This window comes from Pristiophorus japonicus, chromosome 12 (genome assembly GCF_044704955.1).
Source record: "Pristiophorus japonicus isolate sPriJap1 chromosome 12, sPriJap1.hap1, whole genome shotgun sequence".
Taxonomy (NCBI): domain Eukaryota; kingdom Metazoa; phylum Chordata; class Chondrichthyes; family Pristiophoridae; genus Pristiophorus; species Pristiophorus japonicus.
The window spans coordinates 53,357,057-53,381,090 of record NC_091988.1 but is presented as its reverse complement, the minus strand read 5'-3'; the positions used below and the strand labels follow the sequence as shown (position 1 = coordinate 53,381,090).

The 24,034-nt window shown below is 46.4% G+C and overlaps 3 pseudogenes; all 3 read left to right on the top strand.

Moving 5' to 3' along the window:
- Positions 1-22,193: 22,193 nt before the first annotated feature.
- LOC139277822 (U2 spliceosomal RNA) lies at positions 22,194-22,424 on the top strand (annotated as a pseudogene).
- Positions 22,425-22,552: 128 nt separating this feature from the next.
- On the top strand, positions 22,553-22,791 carry LOC139277795 (U2 spliceosomal RNA; annotated as a pseudogene).
- Positions 22,792-22,913: 122 nt separating this feature from the next.
- Positions 22,914-23,145, top strand: LOC139277768 (U2 spliceosomal RNA; annotated as a pseudogene).
- The last annotated feature ends 889 nt before the right edge of the window (positions 23,146-24,034 follow it).

Below are 24,034 nucleotides of genomic sequence, written 5' to 3'. Positions count from 1 at the left end.
GTAATGATATAAGTAAAAGGAAATGAGAGAGATTGTCAAGGTTGCTCATTTAACTGAAGGCTAAGGAACAAGTTGCTGCAGGTATCCTCGATGAAGATAAAGGAGAGGAGGGGAGGGGAGTGGAGTGGAACGGAGTGGGGAGGAGAGGAGAGGAATGGAGAGGGGAGGAGAGGAGAGGAGTTTATCAAAGCAATTATATTATCAGCAGTAGCATTAACAAGTTCTATCTTGTATCCTCGGTGAAGTGAGTAAAGGGAATTTATGCATTTGCATCAGCAAAGCTGATATGAATCTGTGTGCTGAAAACCTATTTTCCATTCTATGATATGACCTTCACCTTGATGTTGGGGATTTTTTCCCCCACGCACACAGGTGAGATGTTCTGTGTTTGTATTTATGTAAATCTCACATGGCTTCTGGCTGGGTACAATATTGAAATAAATGGAATTGACCTTGTATCATTCAACTGAAGTAACCACAGCGGTTTTCGGTCCCGTCAGACCAACAGATTGTGCAAATATCATATCACGAGCTCGAGGTGTATTAATAAATGAGAAAGAATAGAACCCAATTCTATTCAACCCATCAAGCTACTCCTTGCACAGAGCACAAAGAATCTGCCCTGTTGTGGTCTCTACCCAATCCATCTAATCTCCCGAGGAAAGGTTCTGTAAACTTCTCCTCTATCAAAGACTAATCATTGCACTATTCAAACAATTACATTCTGAGGAAAGAAAGTCTTTAGAATTCTGAAAGGCATGAATAGTGCCTGAAGTAAGGAGGTTATTTTATTGAAACTTATGTAATTGATCTGTTGCAGATTTACATCAAAGACTTGGCGGTTGAAATTCCTTTAGGCCCATTTTCGAAATTGGGCCTTGGGCCTCATTAATATTAATTGGCCTGTCGCGCCTCCACAGGCAGATCGACCACTTGAAGAAAATTAATATCGAACCGCCTGTCCTGCAGACAGTGGCCTGAAGGTAAATCCCGGGAAGGTTTAGGGTTGCTAACTCTGGTTGAACAGTATTCCTGGAGGTTTCATCACATGACTCCCAACCTCCAACTATCCTGCCCCCACTCCCTCCTGACATATCCATCCTCACGGTGCGCTGCCTTCCTACAGCCAATCATTACGTGATTGGACGATTCTTCACTGTCATTCAACAACCTTTTTATCCACTGTCCGATATTTTTTATAACTAATAAACAAAAGTGTTCAAAGAAAATGTAAAAAAATCCTATTGCCGCAATGATTTTTCTCCAGGGGATTGATTGCCTGGATACTAATCTTCCATTCCTGGAGACTCCAGGACAATCCTGGAGGGTTGGCAACCCTAGGAAGGTGGGTGGAGCAGGAATGGGGACTGTGGGGTCGCAGTTGTACTTCTGCTCCTGCTCCTCCACTGCAATGTATTTTTTTAAAAACTTAAGATTTACCTATTGTTGGTGGCTGCAGTGGGCGCTAAAGCACTCACAGAGAAGTAGGCTCGGCTGATGTTTTGCTCTGCGATCTCCAGTTTCCCAGAGAACGTATTAGGCCCCTCATTTACATATGTGAGGGGCCGAACGCCTGTTTTAGGCAGTTTCCAGGGAAACCTGAGAAATGGCCTGACCCAATTTCAACAACAACTTGCATTTATATAGTGCCTTTAACATAATGAAATGTCCTAAGGCGTTTCACAGGAGTATTATGAGATAACAAATTTGACACCGAGCCATATAAGGAGAAACTAGCGCAAGTGACCAAAAACTTGGTCAAAGAGGTATGTTTTGAGGCGTGTCTTGAAAGAGGAAAGAGAGGCGGAGAGGTTTAGGCAGTGAGTTCCAGAGCTTGGGGCCTAGGCAACAGAAGGCACGGCCACCGATGGTTGAGCGATTATAATCAGGGATGTTCAAGAGGGCAGAATTAGAGGAGCGCAGACATCTCGGGGGGTTGTGGGGCTGGAGGAGATTACAGAGATAGGGAGGGGCGAGGCCATGGAGGGATTCAAAAATAAGGATGAGACTTTTGAAATTGAGGCGTTGCTTAACCGGGAGCTAATGTAGGTCAGCGAGCACAGGGTCACATAGGCCAGGCATCCTTTGGGCATGGGACCTTGGTCCTTGAAATTGACCCCCTTTATGCCCATTTACACCATAATGAAATTTAATTTCTACCCCTGGGATTCAGAAACTCTATGTGGATTGGTCAAATTTGCAGATGATGCCAAACTAGGAAGGGTGGTGTTATCAGAGGAGGGAGCTCAAAAATCGCAGAATGATTTGGACAAAATTGTAAGTGGACTGAACAATGGAATTTAGTGCAGACAAGCGTATAGTACTGCGCATAGAAAGGAAGAGTAGGCGACACAGGTATTCCATGAATGGTGCTGAAATAGTTAAGGATGAAGTTGAAAGAGACCTAGGAGTCTTAGTAGACTCAACATTTAACATGTCCAAACAATGTCCTGCAGGGATCCATAGAATGTTGAAATATATAGACAGAACAGTAGAATACAAGTCAGAGGAAGTCACGATTAAACCATATAGTGCAGTTTAGACCATACCTCGAATACTGTATCCAGTTCTAGTCACCGAGACACAAGGGAGACACTCAAGTGCTGAGAAGACACGCGAGGCTGATCCCCAGTGAAAAAGATCTGAGTTTTACTATGGTAAAGGTGCTATATAAATGCAAGTTGTTGCTGTTTGGAGAAAAGACAGGAGAGGCTTTGGGGTTTGCAATCTCAAAAGGAAGCATCTGAGAAGTGAGCTTATAAGGATATATTAAGGGAATGGAAAAGGTAAATATGGAATATTACTGTAAATTAAAGTCCAAGAGTAGGATGAGAGAGTCAGGTTCAAACTAGTGAAACTTAGGAACGATGTCAAAAAGTTCATGTAAAGAAAGATCAACACACGGAGTAGTCATCTGAATAGCGTATTGGAGGCCCAAAACCAATTTAAGAAACAATTGGATGCCACATTAAAGAAAGAAAGAAAGACTTGGATTTATATAGCACTTTTCATGACCACCGGACGTCTCAAAGCGCTTTGCAACCAATGAAGTACTTTTGGAGTGTGGTCACTTGTAATGTCGGAAACGCGGCAGCCAATTTACACAAAGCAAACTCCCACAAACAGCAATGTGATAATGACCAGATAATCTGTTTTTGTTATGTTGATTGAGGGATAAATATTGGCCAGGACACCGGGGATAACTCCCCTGCTCTTCTTTGAAATAGTGCAATGGGATCTTTTACGTCCACCTGAGAGAACAGACGGGACCTCGGTTTAATGTCTCATCTGAAAGATGGCACTTCCGACAGTGCAGCACTCCCTCAGCACTGCACTGGAGTGTCAGCCTAGATTTATGTGCTCCAGTCCCTGAAGTGGGACTTGAACCCACAACCACAGAGGCAAATGTGCTACCCACTGAGCCACAACTGACACAATAGGGAGACTTTGGGGTTATTGTGGATGGATGAACAAAGATGTCCCAAATGGTCTTCCTCATCTTAATTATCTTGCAATCATAGAACTAGAGGATACAAAAACAAAGCTGCCGATCGTCATGCTAGACTGCAGAGGAGAAGTTAAGTGGAATGGGTATTGTATCACAAAGTTACTATTTTGTTGACTAACTCACTTTCGAAGGGGCTGGGTGAACATTTGGTTAAGTTTGTAATTATGTTACATTGAAAAACAATGACCTTTCAGTGTGGTTAGTTATGTGTGTGGTAAGGGAGGATGCTGAGCATGGTCCAGTGATGCAGTCACACACATCATATTGCTCACACCCTTGTGATGACTTAAAAGTGTGGTATCAGACTGGCATTAGGATTACTTTATACACAGTGCCGTGGACCTGGTATGATATGGGTTCTCATCTTGATATTGCTGTATCTGTCTATATGCAAGTGCTTAAGATAAAGAAAATAAACCATATGGGACCAGAGATCTGCAATGCCAAATTCTGTCGTAGGTGCCAGGATGTGCCTGCTGGTGCTCTTGCTGTTTGCCCTACCAAAGTACGTAGGTTCGGGGGATCAATAATACCGATGGGTGCCTATGCCACTAGGGGTGCATCTCAGGCTCCCACTTGCTCGGGGACTAATAAATATTTTCCAATTTCAAACATCTTTGGGACTATAGTGTCAGTTTTGGCTCAGAGGTTAGCACACTCTCCTCTGAGTCAGAAGATTGTGGGTTCAAGTCCCACTCCAGAGACTTGAACACAAGCAATCTAGGCTGACACTCCAGCGCTGAGGGAGCACTGCCCTGTTGGAGGTGCAGCCTTTTGGATGAGATGTTAAACCGAGGTCCCGTCTGTTCTCTCAGGTGGACGTAAAATATCCCATGGCACTATTTCGAAGAAGAGCAGGGGAGTTATCCCCGGTGTCCTGGCCAATATTTCTCCCTCAATCAATCAAACAAAAACAGATTATCTGGTCATTATCACATTGCTGTTTGTGGGAGCTTGCAGTGCATAAATTGGCTGCCACGTTTCCTACATTACAATAGTGACTCCACTCCAAAAATACTTCATTGACTGTAAAGTTCTTTGAGACGTCCGGTAGTCGTGAAAGGCGCTATATAAATGCAATCTTTCTTTTACAGGCCTGGACCTCCAGGTGGGCGCCTCTTTCATCTCTTGTCACTCAGCATAGAAAGAAAGAAAGACTTGGATTTATATAATGTCTTTCATGACCACCTGACGTCTCAAAGTGCTTTACAGCCAATGAAGTAATTTTGGAGCGTAGTCACTGTTGTAACGTGAGAAAGTTATAATGTAGCTGCTCACCACTCCTCAGACAGGACAGGATAGACAACTCCTGGCTTGGGAATCCCTCACTCCTGGTCACGTCACCTTTTGATGCAGGCGACCTTGTTTGGGATGCCCAGAAGCTGGTGGAGGAGGCTGGGCCCTGGCATGCCTGGGTCTTGTGCTTTCTGCCGCACTCTCACTTGACTTGCGTGTCTGAATGTGTGCTGAAAGGGCTGTGAATTTTCAACCTTCCCCCCCCCAGCCCCCCGCCATATCTATCAATCTATCTAATCCACTGCAGGATGTACAATTAAACTGTGTCCCTAAAGCAACAGGCCACAATTAGCACCTTAGAAGCAGATTAATACATTGTAGTTTAATGATCCTGTCCTTATAAAAGATGAACTTCAACTTCAGTGAAGGTGTTAAACAGACACTATTGAATCGGCCAGCCTTTATACACAGTGCCCTATTGAAGAGGAAAATTGGTTGGAGTGAATAGCAAGTGACCGATCCACTACTGCCTGTTTTGTGTCCCCGCCAAATGAGAATTTCACCCCCAGTGTGCTCTCTTGCATACCATGAGCAATGCCATGGAAGATCTGCTAGTGTATATGTAAACTCTCTGTGTAATACACAGCCTCATCCGAGCTGGCTTACCGTGCAATGATGTCTCTCTCAAAAGAAATAGAGTTGCGGCTAATTTAATTTCCAAGGGCTATGTTTTTGAAACGAGTCCAACTGATGTTTATTCTAACAAGAAAATAATTTGGCGAGGCATGGACAAGCCAGGGCACCGCCGTGAGGTGTACTTATCACACATCAGTGCGACTGCTGAGAGATAGGGCCTCTCATCGTAATCTATTTGCTCTGAAGATTGACATCACAGCAGAGTAAAACACGTTTCCTACTTGACAGTCGGTGCTGGTGCTGGTGGTTCTGAAGCCATGTGTGATCAAGGATAACAGCACTGCTGGGGAGTGGGGAATCATGTTGGAAATGACCCTGAATATAAGGAGACAGGAAAACAAAATACTGCGGATGCTGGAATTTGAAAGAAAAGCAGAAAATGCTGGAAATACTCAGCAGGTCAAATAGCATCTGTGGAGAGAAACAGAGTTAACGTTTCAGGTCTGTGACACTTTGTCAGAACTGGAATTTATATTATATAAGGAGATAGGAATAGCCAGAGGGTCTCCTTCCCCCAAGTTGTTTTGCAGTTGATATTGGTTATATACAATAAAGTGCTTTTCCACCTCATTCCAGTGTGGAATTGTTTCCAGAAGATTTAAATGTTGTGGAAGATTTGGGGAAGGGGGGTTATTGAGTCAGAAGTTCCACAAAACACACCGGCGGTAGGGATGAGGCAGATGGCGAATTCATCATGTGTTGCCCTCAGTGCATGTCATCTTTCAATCTGTAGATGCGCAAATAAAATATTGGATAGGATTAACGAGGATTCTAATTACATTTTTATTGCCCATTTCTTCCTTTCTCCTCCGAAGGTGCCAACTTATGTTGGGGTCCAGTTCCCAAGTAACAACAACAACTTGTATTTATATAGCGTTTTAACGTGAAGCGTCCCAAGACGCTTCACAAGAGTATTATGAGACAAAAAATTTGACACCGAGCCGCACAAGTAGAAACTAGCACAGATGACCAAAAGCTTGGCCAAAGAGGTAGGCTTTAAGGAGCATCTTGAAAGGAGGAAAGAGAAGTAGAGAGGTGGACAGGTTTAGTCAGGGAACTCCAGAGCTTGGAGCTCAGGCAACAGAAGGCACGGCCACCAATGGTTGAGCGATTATAATCAGGGATGCTCAAGAGGGCAGAATTAGAGGAGCGCAGACATCTCGGGGGGTTGTGGGGCTGGAGGAGATTACACAGATAGGGAGGGACAAAGCCATGGAGGGATTTGAAAATAAGGATGAGAAAATAAGGAAAATAACCACTCTTTAAGTGTGAACCTTGGAGAAGGTGCGGCCGAGGGTGAAGGCTGATCCTGTCCTCTCCTGATGAACATAAAGGCAGACACAGACACACACATTATCCAATTATAGCAACCACACCAATGCTCCACTTAAACAAACTCAGCACAAACTACGGTTCAAATCTGGGACATTTTGTATGGTTCAATACGACATCATGCCATGCATTCACCCATTGAACCACTGGGGGGGGAACTCATCCATTTGTAAAACGCAGTGTTAACACCTTTACTAATTGAGTCTTGAGTTTTGAAAGAGTTACATAAAACCAATAGGGACACCTCTTCCCTCTTTACTACATACTATTTGCCCGCTGAGAGGAAGGTCCAGCATCCAACCCACAGTGTTCAGTCCCATTCGCAATTCCTTGGATAATGAAGCAGTCCATGCCTGCATGCAGCAAGACCTGGACAACATCCAGGCTTGGGCTGATAAGTGGCAATTAATATTCGCGCCACATCAGTGCCAGACAAAGACCATCTCCAACAAAAAAGAGTCTAACCACTACCCCTTGACATTCAGTGGCTTTACCATTGTCTGATTTCCCGCTATCAACATTCTGGCGGTCACTATAGACCAGAAACTTAACTGGATCACAAAAATTCCGTGGCTTCAAGAGCAGGTCAGAGGCTGGGTATTCTGCAGCAAGTGTCTCACCTCCTGACTCCCCAAAGCCTTTCCACCATCGACAAGGCACAAGTCAGGAATGTGATGGAATACTCTCCACTTGCCTGAATGAGTGCAGCTCCAACAACACTCAAGAAGCTCAACACCATTCGGACAAAGCAGCCCGCTTGATTGGCACCCCATCCACCACCTTAAACATTCACTCACTCCACCACCAGCTTACCGTCACTGTATTGTGTACCGTCTACAAGGTGCACTGCAGCAACTCGCCAAGGCTTCTTCAGCAGCAACTTCCAAACACGCAACCTCTACCAATTAGAAGGGCAGCAGGCACATGGGAACACTACCACCTCCAAGTTCCTCTCCAAGTCACACCATCCTGACTTGGAAATATATTGCCGTTCCTTCATCGTCGCTGGGTCAAAATCCTGGAACTCCCTCCCTAACAGCACTGTGGGAGTACCTTTACGACACGGACTGTAGTGTTTCAAGAAGATGGCTCACCACCACCTTCTCAAGGGCAACTAGGGATGGGCAATAAATGCTGGCCTTACCAGCGATGCCCACATCCCGTGAATGAATAAATAAAGAAAATGTAAAAATCCTGTGCTGAGACTTCTGCCAGTGGCACTTTGATGGACACTGCTTGGAGGTGGGAGTCATTAGCCCAGGGTGGTTTCCATTCTAATTTTACTTGCCTTCCCTCTTGGTCTCCATTTGCTGCTTTCTTCCATAGGAGACAAATGGAGGACAGGAAGGGATGTGGTTCTAATTCAAAGCCAAAATTAAACTCTCCACAAAGCCAGAATGTTCGTCTCTTAATTTCTACTGTTTGAAAAGATAAGAAAACATACTGCCCACTTAAAGATAAATGTTCAACACAGGGACAGAAAACTCATACAGGCAGCCAGCTTTCTGGCTGCTCTCGGCCTTATCGACTCAGTTGTTCATTCCTGTAGCTTTTTGACAGCTTGTGATGCCATCAATCGCAAAGTGATTCAGAGCCGGATTCATTGCTCTTTAATGCGCTGTTTCTAAATCTTTTTATTACAAGATACACACTGATTCGGAGGCTTTTCATTGCCTAGCACTAAAGATAGGAACCCCATTAAAACTCATTAGTAAGGGCAGCTGAGCATAGGGTTCTCCTGGGAGAAATGATCTTCCCCGGAATAGCCGCAATAGAAATTCCGATTACTGGCTATGCTAACAGCAGTAGTGCTTTCGTTTCTCTTGTGTTATTATTTGAGTGGCGACAGCCACAAGCGTTGACTTGTCTGAACTTTGGCTTGAACAAATGTTTTCTGTGAATCGCAGAACTGTACTGGTTTACGTAATCCGTAACTTGTGCACAGACCCATTGGTTTTCAAACTTGCGTGGTGTGGAGTCCCACTTCAATGATTGAGATATGCCCAGGACCCCTTTGCAAATGTTGATGCACTCACGGGGACCCCCTGTTTTTACTTTTGAAAGAATGTCCACTACCCAAAGAGAAACAGTGCTCTCATTGCTGAAATAATATTATGAATAATATCAATATTATTAATATACAGTAACAGAAATAAAGGAGGCAATTTTAACCTAACCCAATATTACTCGCCGTTGACTTATGGAGCGGGGGCGGGGAGTAAAACCAGCGTTGCACCCAATCCCGTCAGATCCTCGATGGGCGAGTCAGGTTAAAATTGCCCCCATTGTGTCAACAAGTACAGAGATTGGGTGACCGATGGACAGATGCTTGGCATTGTGGGCCACCTACGATCATCCCCAAGACCTACAGCTTGAAAACCCAGGTGCTGGAAATTGGGTTGAAGGTTATTAAAAGTGTTAGTGTCAGGCGGTGGCTAAATTTACCACTGGGAAATGGTTTGTGACGCAGCCAAAACATTCAGTGATTGTGCCCTGACAATGGAGTGAGCACTAAGGGAGGCATTCCACACTTAGCTGAGGGCACTAGGCCAGGTGAGTAATTGAATATCCCGTGCTAAAGAGCCAGCTTCGTAGCGCCCTAAGAGAGGCCTCCCTGCAACAAAAAAAGAATCGGAGCAAAAAACTCAAAAAACATTCCCCAAATAAAGTTCAATCGCAAAAAAATAAATCAATCACACTTACCTCATGCAGTCATTCCTTCCCTTAGTGCCCCGGGATAGCTCTGCACGCCAGCTTTCTCTGGCGCTGTTACTGCGGGGCAGCGCAAAACAAATTTTGAAAGTGGGTTGATACCAGGGGTGTTGCACCCGGGCGATACTCCTCAGCACCGCCGAGACCGGCACACTGATTTTGCTGAGTGACACGAATGCCAGCTGCAAACCCTTTAGCGCCCCTGTTCCGACCTTCGCAAGGGGCGGTAGCCCACCGGGTTTCTAGCCCCAAGACTTGGATCTTTTGGTGTTGTGTTCTACACTTTGGCCTAGAAATTCGTCTCGGGCGCTGGCGGAAGATGGGCGTTATCGAATCGGCCGCTCATTATCCGCAGAACCTGATATTCATCTCCAGTGCAGTCAGTGCAACTGAATATCAGGCGCTGTGTATAACGGGCAGCCGATCCGATACTGCACGCTTTGCACCAGCACCCGAGATGAGTTTCTAGGCCTTTCCCTTTTCTAGACTGAAAAAAATCAGATATCTACAAAACTACTGCAGATATCACCCCAACTAAATCAGGTAATCAGCAATGTTAGCCCCAAGCATCTAGAAGTATTTTGGGGTGAATATTTCTGAGGAAGTGGGTGTGGAGGCAGAGGGAGTCATGTCCACCTCCTCTGTAATCTCACTGAAATTAATGTTTGGACTTTGGCACCCTTGATTCATTTGACTGTTATGATCATGCATTATAATCAGCCAGGATACCAGGGAATGATATGCATCAATTGCTGTGACATACCTTTTGGAAAAGTGAAATTTTTCTTTGACATTTTTGGTCTCCCATGGCCCTGGGTATTGTCCATTTAATTATTCATTTCTGTACTTCACTGAAAGGATGCGTGGCCATTAAGCCACGGACTTGCTTCCCATGCAGCTCCTTAAAGAAAAGGTTACCTAATAATATGTGACAGCGGTTAGATCATCAACCCACCCCTGTGCATGAACTCAGCACTGACCAGATAGCAAAACCCTACAGGGCTAACCCTGTGTCTCATGCAGAAGCCATTATAGCCAGCATTGGTATGGTGTCCAAGCATTTCAAGCTCATGTGAACTATCACCATTACACCATTTGGAAAAGTGAGCAGGGTTGGCACAGTGTCACTTCCCTTGCCACAGATTTTCTATTCGAATTTTGACCTGGGCATGGAACTGAAATATTTATTGAACTGACTTTGCAATAAGTATCTCTTTCAATTTATCTGTCTATATGCTTAACATGGCAGCAGAACAGAGTGTTGACTCGGTTGCAGGTATTGATTTACAGTTTTCCAAATGATCATTCATATGTTCAGCTGAAAGACGATCAGGCTAATGGTGGATGTAAAATTGTTTGACCTTTTGGCTGGGACATAATAGAGATATGTTATTCCAATTTGATTATAGAAATGCCCAGTTTGATGTAACTCTTGCATCCTCCTGGGTTGGAACAGATGCATTATAATATATGCTGTATTTACTGGGCTTCGTTCCACAAGTCTCAGTGTACTATTCGTACACTGTATAATTGCATACATCTACTCAGTGTATGTGCCCTGTGAACTTCAAGAGCAAGAAATTGGACCTCGTTATGCCTCTTTTGCGGGTGTATAACAGGCACGACAAGGCCCAATTTAGGGACTAATGTCCTGTGCCCCAAGGACACCTTAGAAATGTCCAACCCTAAATTGGGTAGGGCCATTTTTCAGGCATCCCTGACGGCTGCATAAAACAGGTGTTAGGTCCCTTACGCATGTAAATGGACCTCCCTTAGACCAGTCAATTTGGCTGCTTGGCCAGATGTCATCAGTAAATTATTTTAAGAAATACTTTCTTCATTTCACATAGAATATGAACATATGATTAGAGGAGCAAGGAGAAATTTCAGAAGCCTTGAGCAAAGTTACACATTCAAAAAAATGTTTTTCCCCACAGGATAGTGGTCATATGATACTTGCTCCCAAAGGAAGGAGTTGATTTGTGATCAATTGCCATCTTTATGAGGGAGATGGATTAATACCTGTTGAGAAGATGGATGGATGAAGGTTGTAGACACAGCTTGACTTCTTTTCAGTAGAGTTGCAGATTCCTTACAGCAGGGCATCAACCAGCAATGTCCATGTAGGCTAGGGGAGGGAAGTTCATGATAAAATAACTAGAAAATGCTGGAAATCTCAGCAGGTCAGGCAGCATCTGTGGAGAGAAAGCAGGGTTAACACTTCAGGCCTGTGATAGGTTGGAAGACAGGAGAGATAAAAGAGACAAAGGGGATGATGGCCCAAATTCAAATGGTAATGTCAGGAGTTAGAAAAACATTAGTCAAAATAGGGTGTGAATGGCGGGATAATGACCAACTGCCATTAGAGACAAGGAGAGAAAAAGAAAGAAAGAGGCTTTGAGGGGGCCTCCTGCAAAACTTTTGTTTAGGCACTTTACAGCCTTCTGGATTCAACATGAAGTTCAAAAATTTCAGAGCTAAGCCGCTGCCAATCTTTGGCTCCCTTTCACGCCCCACCACCTCCCACACTCCCCACCCCCCTCTAATTTCTCCTGTCTTCCAACCTATCACAGAACTTCCCTTTTGTTCTTTCTTCCCCTCCCCCTTTCAGTGCTTGTTAAGAATCCATTCTTTCCGAACACTCTCCAGTTCTGACGAAGGGTCATCGACCCGAAACGTTAACTCTGCTGTTAATGTTAACACAGACGCTGCCTGACCTGCTGAGATTTCCAGCATTTTCTGTTTTTATTCTAGATTCCAGCAGCCGCAGTATTTTGCTTTTGTATAAAATAATTGTAAATAGACCCTTCATGGAATGGGCTTGATGGGGTGAGTGACTCTTTCTCATGCCAGACTTTCCTATGTTATTACTTTTTATCATCATCATCATCTCGTCGTTGAATGATGCAAACAGCAGGGGATTCAGAAAGGACTCCTGCAAAACTCCACCACTGACTGTTTCTCCAACAGGACCTGTATCTGTATATCTTCTGCTTTCTATTATCATGCCAATTTTCAAATTAGCCAGTTAATTTACCATGAATTCTAAATGCCTACATCTGTATTGAAAGCCTTAGGCACAGAATCTTACCAAGTGGCTTCTGAAAATTACTTTTAATTGTATCTACTGGATAGACCTCTGCTGCAACCTCATCAAAAAAAAAAACTCCAGTTAAATGACATTGCAAGAGTCACAAAGGGGTAAATGTGACATCTGCCTGAAGTGAGCGTGAATACTTCTGTGTAAGGCTGGCGCCAAGAGAGCGGGGAATTGGTCCACATCCATACTGAACCGGCCGGCAGGTCGGGTGTGGGGAGCAGGGGTTGGGGCGGATATCTCGGGAGGGAAAGCTTTGAGCAAGCCGGCAGCGGGATGGAGATTTTTGGTGGGCCCAGGAGAAGCAGGAATTTAAACATTAAGGGGCCAAAACTCGTTACCGTCCGCATTGAGGTGGTGACACCGCCTGGTCGCTAACTTTAGTGCCAGTCGATGTTTACCGCCTCCAACCGGGATATTCACTTTTAGCACCCCAAGAGGGGAGTGCAGTGCTAATGGAAGCATTCCACACCCCTCTTAGGGCGCTAACCCTGATTCCTGGGGCGCTATCGCGGGAGCACTGTCGAAGTTCAAGTGCTAGTAAACCGGCATTCTAGCACCTAAAGGGGAGGTCAGCTGGACCACCCGAAAGGTTAAAGAAAAGCCAAGGCAGCTAAACAACAGTGTGGAGCATCTAGGTGAGATGCTTTAATGGGGGAAAAAAATGATTCAACTGCCCACCTGCTCCCTCTCGGACATTTCACCCCGGCAGCTTCTCCGTCATGCCTGCTTTCCTTGTCGGAAGTAGCGGCAGGTGCTACGGCAGGCGAAAGCCGTCAAGTTCATGACCGCGGCACTCCAGGGGTGTTGCACACTCGGTGTCGTCATCGAGTGGGCGGTGCTAGCGAGCACAACGCAAACTGTCAGCACTGCCACTAAACCTTCACTGAAGGTCACGGCAGGCGCTGACAGCGCGGAGCTCGGGCGGGAGGTGCTTAGCGCCCTGGCCGCTAACGGGTGGCGCTAACCAACTGAATTTCACCCCCTAAACATTTCCTGGACCCTTTTTTTGTGCGGCATTCAGTGCTCCCTTTAAGTTAGGTTGCTCTGTTCCTGATAGAACTCTGCCTGTTTTTACATGGATCACCAGCCTAGCGCCCCTAATTTGCGTACTTAAGCAGCCTTATGCCTATTTCAGGCAGGCTGATTGTTTTCCCATTGACAGCCCTGCCTGAAAATGGCATCAGACGGGTATTGGACATCAATGGAGCAGCTGAGGTGCTCCCCACCCCCAAACCAACCCCAGATTTTCAACTGCTGTTTCAAGAAACACATGGCAGTTAGTTGACCACCTCCCCCTTTGTTATGTCTTGAATAAAGAATCTGACCAGATACTGTAAGCTTAATGTAATGTGTGACAGTAGTCCTTTATTACAGGTCTCCAGAGTGCCTCTCCAGCCTGTGAGGCCTCCTTATGTACCGGTGCTCCCAAGGGATTGTGGGATCCCTTGGGACTCCAGGTGATGAGCCCTCTGTTGGTTAAACAAGGTTTACATATATAACAACACTCCCCCCCACAGTCAATAGTGCAACTATTTACAATGTGAGTCGATCTGGGGCTTTCCTTTCCCTGGTTGATCGTCTCAGTGCAAATGCTGGTTTTGGTGAGTCGTTTGTTGGGCCCTCGCTGGGTTGCTGCGCAGCTGGCCTTGCAGGGCGTGGTGAGTCCTGCTGGACTGCTGCAAGTGATGGGTTCTGCTTCGTGGTCAACCGCTGGGTCGTTTGCCACTTGTGTGTGTGTGTGTTGCGGGGTCGAAAAAGGTAGAGTCTATTGTGGGTTGTTCTGGATAGTCCATGAATCTGAGTTTGATTTGGTCCAAGTGTTTTCTGCAGATGAGTCAATTTCAAAGTTTGACCAGAAACATCCTGCTACCCTCTTTGGCCACAACAGTGCTGGGAAACCACTTGGGACCTTGTCCATAGTTCAACACCAATACATGATCATTAATCTCAATTTTGCATGACACATTTGCACTATTATGATATGTACTTTGTTGAAGCCGCCTGCTCGCTACCTGTTTGTATAGATCAGGGTGGACTAACGAGAGCCTTGTCTTAATTGCCCTTTTCATGAGCAGTTCAGCAGGGGGAACCCCTGTGAGCGAGTGGGGTCTTGTGCGGTAACTAAGCAGGACTCAGGATAGGCGAGTCTGCAGTGAGCCTTCAGTTACCCTCTTCAAGCTCTGCTTGATTGTTTGCACTGCTCGCTCTGCCTGACCATTGGACGCTGTTTTAAACAGGGCAGATGTGACATGTTTGATCCCATTGCGGGTCATGAACTCTTTGAACTTGGCACTGGTGAAGCACGGCCCATTGCCACTCACAAGGACATCGGGTAAGCCATGTGTGGCAAACATGGCCCGCAGGCTTTCAGTGGTGGCAGCGGACGTGCTTGCCGACATTATCTCACATTTTATCCATTTGGAGTACGCATCTACAACCACTAGGAACATTTTTCCCAAGAATGGGCCTGCATAGTCGACATGGACCCTGTACCACAGTTTGGACGGCCAGGATCATAATCTTAGTGGCGCCTCCCTGGGTGCATTGCTTAACTGTGAACATGTGTTACATTTGTGCACGCAGGACTCTAAGTCTGCATCGATACAGGGTCACCACACGTGACATCTGGCTATCGCTTTCATCATTACAATTCCTGGGTGGGTACTGTGGAGGTCACTAATGAAAGTGTCCCTGCCCTTTTTTGGCACCACTACCCGATTACCCCACAGAAGGCAGTCTGCCTGTATGGACATTTCATCTCTGCGCCGCTGGTACGGCTTTATTTCTTCCTGCATCTCTAACGGGACACTAGACCAACTCCCGTGGAGCACACAGTTTTTCACTAAGGACAGTAAGGGGTCCTGGCTTGTCCAGGTTCTAATCTGTCGAGCAGTAACAGGTGATTGCTCACTCTCGAATGCTTCCATTACCATAACTAAATCTGCGGCTGTGCCATCTCCCCCCCATGGTGGGCAATGGCAGCCTACTGAGAGCATCGGCACAGTTTTCTGTGCCTGGCCTGTGGCGGATGGCATAGTTGCATGCGAACAATGCGGGAAAAAAAAAAAAAATGTGAGCGCCCTTCTCTGGATGCGGCTCGATGCATTTGTATTCATCCCCTTACTTTCAGAAAAGAGGGCTATCAGTGGCTTATGGTCAGTTTCCATTCAAATTTGAGCCCAAATAGATATTGATGCATTTTCTTTACCCCATAAACACACGCTAATGCTTCTTTTTCGATCATGCTGTAGGCCCGCTCAGCCTTAGACAAACTTCTGGATGCATAAGCTACCCGTTACAATTTCCCAGATTCATTAGCTTGTTGCAATACACACCCGGCACCGTATGATGATGCATCACATGCTGGTACCAAACGCTTACATGGATCATACAACACAAACAATTTGTTTGAGCATAACAGTTTCCTAGTTTTCTCAAAGGCATTTTCTTGGCTTTTACCCCATACCCATTCATCTCCTTTACGCAGTAAAGAGTGCAGTGGTTCTAAAAGTGTGCTAAGACCCGGTAAGAAGTTACCAAAGTAGTTCAGGAGTCCTAGAAACGACCGCAGCTCTGTCACATTCTGCGGTCTCGGTGCATTCTTGATTGCCCCCATCTTTGAATCGGTGGGCCTGATGCCGTCTGCCGTGATTCTTCTCCCCAGGAACTCCACTTCAGGCACCAGGAAAACGCACTTTGAGCATTTTAACCTGAACCCCACACGATTAAGCCGACCATGAACCTCCTCCAGGTTCTGCAGATGCTCGATGATGTCCCGACCTGTAACCAAGATGTCATCCTGGAAGACCACGGTGCACGGGACGGACTTCAGCAAGTTTTCCATGTCCCTCTGGAATATCGCCGTGGCTGATTGAATCTCAAACGGGCATCTGTTGTAAATGAAGAGACCTTTGTGCGTGTTGATGCAGGTGAGGCCCTTCGATGATTCCTCCTGCGTCATGTAGGCCAAGGTCAATTCCAACTTCGTGAATGACTTTCCTCCCGCCAGCGTCGCAAATAGGTCATCTGTCTTTGGTAGTGGGTATTGATCCTGCAGGGAGAAACGATTGATAGTTACTTTGTAATCATCACAGATTCTGATGGTGCCATCTTCCTTGAGGACTGGAACAATCGGACTGGCCCACTCGTTGAATTTGATCGGCGAAATGATGCCTTCTTGTTGCAGGCGGTCCAGCTCGATCTCCACCCTCTCTCTCATCATGTATGGTACCGCTCTCGCCTTGTGATGGATCACGCCCCCGGAATCAAGTAGATCTGCACTTTTGCTCCTTCGAACTTCCCGATGCCCAGTTCGAACAGCGAGGGAAACTTGTTTAGGACCTGGGCACATGAAGTGTCGTCGACGGATGAGAGTCACAGTTCCAGCTCCTGCCGAACAGCATGGGACCATCGCCCGGTATCACCCAGAGTGGTAGATTGTACACTGCTCCATCGTAGGCGACCTTTACGGTAGCACTGCCGATTACGGGAATCAGTTCCTTTGTGTACACTCTCAGTTTAGTACGAATGGGAGTTAGGACTGGCCTTGAGGCCTTGCTGCACCATAATTTATCAAAAGTCTTTTTGCTCATTATGGACTGGCTCGTGTCCAGCTCCATTGACACCAGGAGTCCATGTAATTAAACCTTGAGCATTATCAGGGGACACTTTGTGGTAAATGTATGCACCCTATATACCTCTGCCTCCTCAGCCTGAGGCTCTGGTGCGTCGTCCTCCTCTGCAACATGGTGGTTTGCAGGACTAGCAGGGTTTGCAGCTCTCCTGCACATATGTTGGAGGTGTCCCATTGTTCCACAGCCCTTGCAAACGTATCCTTTGAAGCGGCATGAATGGAAACAATGATCACCTCTGCAGTGCCAACAAGGTGTTAATGGCCTTGTATTCACCACCCTTGATGGTGGACTCGGACACACCTGCGGACGTGCAGCTGCAGGCATGTGGGGCCTGCCCTGTACGTTACGATTCAAAAACAACATTACTTTGTTCACAGTACTTGCAGCACTGAGAGATTTGTCTGGTATTGTCACTGGTGGCGATGAATACCTGGGCCATCGCTATGGCTTTACTCAAGGCTGGGGTCTCTACAGTCAAAAGTTTGCGAAGTATTACTTCAAGGCCAATGCCAAGTACAAAGAAGTCCCTGAGCATGTGCTCCAAGTGTCCTTCAAATTCACAATGTCCTGCAAGGCGCCTTAGCTCGGCGACATAGCTTACCACTTCCTGGCCTTCTGACCTCTTGTACGTGTAGAACCGGTACCTCGCCATCAGAACGCTTTCCTTCGGGTTTAGATGCTCCTGGACCAGTGAGCACAAATCATCGTATGACTTCTCTGTGGGTTTCGCTGGAGCGAGCAGATTTTTCACGAGGCCATACGTTGTTGCCCCGCAAACGATGAGGAGGATCGCCCTTCATTTGGCAGCGTTCGCTTCTCCTTCCAGCTCGTTGGCCACAAAGTATTGGTCGAGTCGCTCCACAAAGGTTTCCCAATCATCTCCCTCCGAAAATTTTTCCAGGATGCCCACAGTTCTCTACATTGTTGCGGTGGGGTTCGTCATCTGTATCTCGTCGCCAGTTGTTATGTCTTGAATAAAGAATCTGACCAGATACTCTAAGCTTAAGGTAATGTGTGACCGTAGTCCTTTATTACAGGTCTTCAGAGTGCCTCTCCAGCCTGTGAGTCCTCCTTATGTACCAGTGCTCCCAAGGGATTGTGGGATCCCTTGGGACTTCAGGGGATGAGCCCTCTGTTGGTTAAACAAGGGATTTACAGGTTTACATGTATAACACCCTTAAAGATCAGGTCTGGCTGATTATCTACAATTGGCTCAAAAGTATTTAAATGAGCACTGCTCATGTCCCCTTCTTGACATTAAACTACCTGGTTTATAACTGATTCCTGCTTCACTCCTTTTTGGAATGTCAGGATTATATTATTGATCCTCCAATCCTCAAGGACAGCCTCTGTATTTATGGAGCTCCTACAAATATGAAGCAGGGCCTCCCCTTATAATTTCCAATTCCAGGGTGTATTCTATCTCGTCCAGCTGCCATTTAATGCTTGGATTATCTCCATAACACATTCTTTACTGAAGCCTGCGTTTGTTATGGATTCCTGAGCTCATTTAACTGGACCTGGAATTGATCTATACTTTTGATTCCAGTTAGACTGACGTGAAGAATTTATTTAATTGTCACCATTGATCCTCTTAATATTTCTGACCAACTTATCGCATATTAGACCTAATACATTTTTAGTACTTCTGCTTATTTTGTATGTAGCTAAAAAAAATCTTTTGATTCCTCTTGCCGCTATCAGAATCTTCCTTTCTACAGGTCGCTTAGCCTTTCCGATTTTCTGTATGATTGCGTGAGAGAAACATCCTTTTCCTTTAAACGTGTTCCTTTATATCTATGTAGGTGGAGTAATGCAATGTGTCCATGCCTTTGTTATCTCTAGACTTGATGGCCGGCCTCCCATTTTCCACCCTCTATAAACTTAAGCTCATCCAAAACTCAGCTGGCCGCCTCCTAACGCGCACCAAATCCTGTTCACCCATCACCCCTGTGCTCGATGGCCTACATTAGCTGCCGGTCCATCAATGCCTCAATTTTAAAATTCTCAAACCTTGTTTTCAAATCCCTCGATGGACTCGGCCCTCCCGATCTCTGTAACCTCCAGCCCTACGACCCTCCGACATCGCTGCAATTCTGGTCTCTTGCGCATCCCTGATTTTAATCATTCCACCATTGGTGACCGTGCCTTCAGCAGGCTAGGCGCTAAGCTCTGGAACTCCCTCCCTGAACCTCTCCGCCTCTCCACCTCTCTCGCCTCCTTTAATACACTCCTTAAAACCTACCACTTTGACCAAGACTTGTCATCTGTCCTAAAATCTCCTTATATGGCTTGATGTCAAATTTTTCTTTGATAGCGCTCCTGTGAAATGCTTTGGGATGTTTTACTACAGTAAAGGTGCTATATAAATGTCAGTTGTTGTTATTGGTGCGTGTCAACCTTGAACTGAATGTGTAGAAGCAAAGCTCAGCGGTAGAACCTGTTCAGAGTGTTGTGATCTAACGTTACATTCGGAACATATCATTTTAAACTTTAAGGTTAAGGACATAGAGCTCAGTCCTTATTTCCTGTGTGACCTGTGATTTTTTTTTTTGCCCTCTCTGCTCTACAATTACAAGACTTGTAATTGTAGAGCAGAGAGGGCAAAAAAAAAAGTGGGTAGCACTCTCGCCTCTGAGTCAGAAGGCTGTGGAATCAAGCCCCACTCCAGAGCTTTGAGCGCATAATCTAGGCTGACACCCCAGTGCATTACTGAGGGAGAGCTGCACTGTCGGAGGTGCCCTCCCTCGGATGCAATGTTAAACTGAAGCTCTGTCTGCCCTCTCAGGTGGGCACGAAAGATCTTGCAGCACTATTCAAAGAAGAGCAGGGGAGTTCTACCAGTGTCGTGGCCAGCATTTATCCCTCAAACAATACGTAAAACAGATGTTCTGGTAATTTATTTCATTGCTGTTTGTGGGAGCTTGCTATGTACTCATTAGCTGCTGCATTTCCTGCATTACAAAAGTACTTTATTGGCTATAAAGCGCTTTGGGAGATTCTGAGGTTGAGAAATGCATGATAAAAATGCAAATTCTTCTTCCTTTAAGACTCCTAGCAGCTGGTCAATTAGAATTTTCCAAAAGATTTTGTCCCAATAGTCAAACCTATCATGGGAATCATGGTGAACTATATACCTAGTTTTGCTTTGGGGTAAGAAATTTGAGTCCAACAGTTTTGCTTCACTCTGGTGCAAATGTTGATATCTCCTTCCCAATACCTGTCATGTATGTACATTCTGTTTGTAACCATCAGATGGCGTCATTGTTGGAGGCCACTGAGCAACACGCACATGGTGCTGCTCAGGTATAAAAGGCCAGCCATTTTGAGAGTCAGGCACTTTGGGCCGAAATAAAGCAGAGCCAAGGTTGTAGCTTGCTTAATTAAACAGTACTCAGTTTGAACCTTTATTGATACATAACATTTGCCGACGAGAATACAAGAACCTTTGTTTGCAAAATGAACACGATTGAATTTTTAGAGCAATTCGTGGAGGGAGAAGATTGGGCAGACTTTGTGAGCCGTTTGAACCAGTACTTCGTGGCAAACAAAATGAAGGGGGTCGACGATGCAGATCGGTGCCGGGCCGTGTTCCTCACTGTGTGCGGTTCAAAGATCTACGGTCTGATAAAGAATCACCTCATGCCTAGTGATCCAACAGAGAAAACATACGAGGAGTTGCGTGTTGTGTATCTGTAAAGCATGCACTCCCATGTTCCGCCACCAGGGAGTTCATCCCCTGAAGTCCCAAGGGACCCCAGCATCCCTTGGGAGCACTGTATATAAGCCGGCCCCTAAGGCCTGTTCCTCACTCTCGAATGACTTATTAAAGACTGAGGTCACGGTTACTTTAACCTCCCTGTGTGCAGCCTCATCTGTGTTAGGAACACAATAACTGGCGACGAAAATACGAATCCAATGCAAAGATGCAGCAAACTGTGGGCATCCTGGAGAAGTTCTCGGAGGGTGAGGACTGGGAAGCTTATGTCGAACAGCTAGACCAGTACTTTGTAGCCACCGAGCTGGACGGAGAAGGAAGTGCTGAAAAAAGGAGAGCGGTCCTCCTCACAGTCTGCTGGGCACCGACCTACAGTCTCATGAAGAATCTTCTGGCTCTGGTGAAACCCACAGATAAGTCGTATGAGGAGCTGTGTACACTGGTTCGGAAGCATATTAACCCGAGGGAGAGCGTGCTGATGGCGAGGTATCAGTTCTACACGTGCCAGCTGAAGGTCAGGAAATGGTGAGCTATGTCGCCGAGCCAAGGCGACTTGCAGGACAATGTGAGTTTGAGGGCTACCTGGAGCAAATGCTCAGAGACTTTTTTATACTGGGCATTGGCCACGAGACCATCCTACGAAAACTTTTGATTGTAGAGACACCGGCCCTCAGTAAGGCCATTGCGATAGCACAGGAGTTTATGCCCACCAGTGATAACACCAAACAAATCTCTCAGCACACAAGTGCTAGCAATGTTCATAAATGAACTGGAACTGTGTTTGCGAGCAGAAATGTACAGGGCAGAACCCATGAGTCTGCAACCGCCAGCAGGCCTCAGGTGACCCAGATGACTCAGAGTCCCCAACAAAGGATGAATGCAAGGCAATTCACACCTTGTTGGCGTTGTGGAGGCTTCCATTCAGCCTATTCTTGCCGCTTCAAAGAGTATGTTTGCAAGAGCTGTGGAACAATGGGGCACCTCCAACGAGCTTGAAAATGAGCTGCAAGCTATGCAAAACCTGCTAACTACCACGTGGCAGAGGAAGATCGGTCCATGGTGGATCAAAGCAATTTTGAGCCTCAGAGAGAGGAGGCAGATGCTAAAGTACATGGGGTGCACACATTTTTGACGAAATGTCCACCTATAATGCTAAACGTAAAATTGAATGGCTTACCCGTAGCCATGGAACTGAACACTGGCGCTAGCCAATCCATCATGAGTTAAAAAGATGTTTGAGAGACTGTGGTGCAACAAGGCGCTTCTCGGCCTTTTGGCTAAGATCTGCATAACTAACCTGACCAGCCACCATGACCTCCGGGTGGTTTCTCCCTGGTCAGGAAGGTATATGCTTGCATTTTTGGAAACAGGAGGTGGGTGGGGTGGTTTGACCCATCCACCTCCACGGAGGTGTGTGGGGGACCTGACCCATCCACCTCCATGGCACGAACCTGGTATTGCAGTACTTCCAGGAACGGTGCAGTGGCTCTAGGCCTTTTGGCTAAGAGCATTGGCGCAGAGTGATCCTTGGCATGTGCAAGGTGACCTCTGGCGTTTGTGATTTGACAAAGAATTGGAACGATTGGCTACGAATTAAAAAAAAAAAAAAAAAACAAGGCGCTTCTCGGCCTTTTGGCTAAGATCATGCGTAACTGACCTGACAGGGGAGTAGCCACCATGACCTCCGGGTGGTTCTCCCTGGATCAGGAAGGTATATGCTTGCTTTTTTGGAAACAGGAGGTGGGTGGGGTGGCTTGACCCATCCACCTCCACGGAGGTGTGTGGGGGACCTGACCCATCCACCTCCATGGCACGAACCTGGTATTGCAGTACTTCCAGGAACGGTGCAGTGGCTCTAGGCCTTTTGGCTAAGAGCATTGGCGCAGAGTGATCCTTGGCGTGTGCAAGGTGACCTCTGGCGTTTGTGATTTGACAAAAAATTGGAACGATTGGCTACGAATTTCAAAAAAAAAACAAGGCGCTTCTCGGCCTTTTGGCTAAGATCATGCGTAACTGACCTGACCAGCCACCATGACCTCCGGGTGGTTCTCCCTGGATCAGGAAGGTATATGCTTGCTTTTTTGGAAACAGGAGGTGGGTGGGGTGGCTTGACCCATCCACCTCCACGGAGGTGTGTGGGGGACCTGACCTATCCACCTCCATGGCACGAACCTGGTATTGCAGTACTTCCAGGAACGGTGCAGTGGCTCTAGGCCTTTTGGCTAAGAGCATTGGCGCAGAGTGATCCTTGGCGTGTGCAAGGTGACCTCTGGCGTTTGTGATTTGACAAAGAATTGGAACGATTGGCTACGAATTTCAAAAAAAAAACAAGGCATTCAAAAAAAAACAAAAAAAAACCAAGTCATTCAGACCAGCCCTGAGACCCATCCACACGAAACTGAGGACGTACACCAAAGAGCTTATCACTGTCCTGGGCAGCGCCATGGTCAAGGTCACCTACAAGGGCACGGTGCACGAACTGCCACTCTGGATTGTCCCGGGCGATGGCCCCACTCTGCTTGGAAGGAGCTGGCTGGGCCAAATCCACTGGAACTGAGATGACATCCGAGCACTATCACATGTTGATGAGGCCTCATGTACCCAGGTTCTTAACAAATTTCCTTCCCTTTTTGAGCCAGGCATTGGAAACTTTTCCGGAGCGAAGGTGCGGATCCACTTGGTCCCAGAGGCACGACCCATTCACCACAAGGCGCGAGCGGTACCTCACATGATGAGGGAGAGAATGGAAATCGAGCTGGACAGGCTGCAACGCGAGGGCATCATCTCCCCAGTGGAATTCAGCGAGTGGGCCAGCCCGATTGTTCCAGTACTCAAAAGTGATGGCACGGTCAGGATTTGCGGCGATTATAAAGTAACTATTAATCGTTTCTCGCTACAAGACCAATACCTGCCACCTAAGGCAGACGACTTATTTGCGACGCTGGCAGGAGGCAAGACGCCCACCAAGCTTGACCTGACTTCGACCTACATGAGGCAGGAGCTGGAGGAGTCTTCGAAGGGCCTCACCTGCATCAACACACAGAAGGGACTGTTCATCTACAACAGATGCCCATTTGGAATTTGGTCGGCTGCAGCAA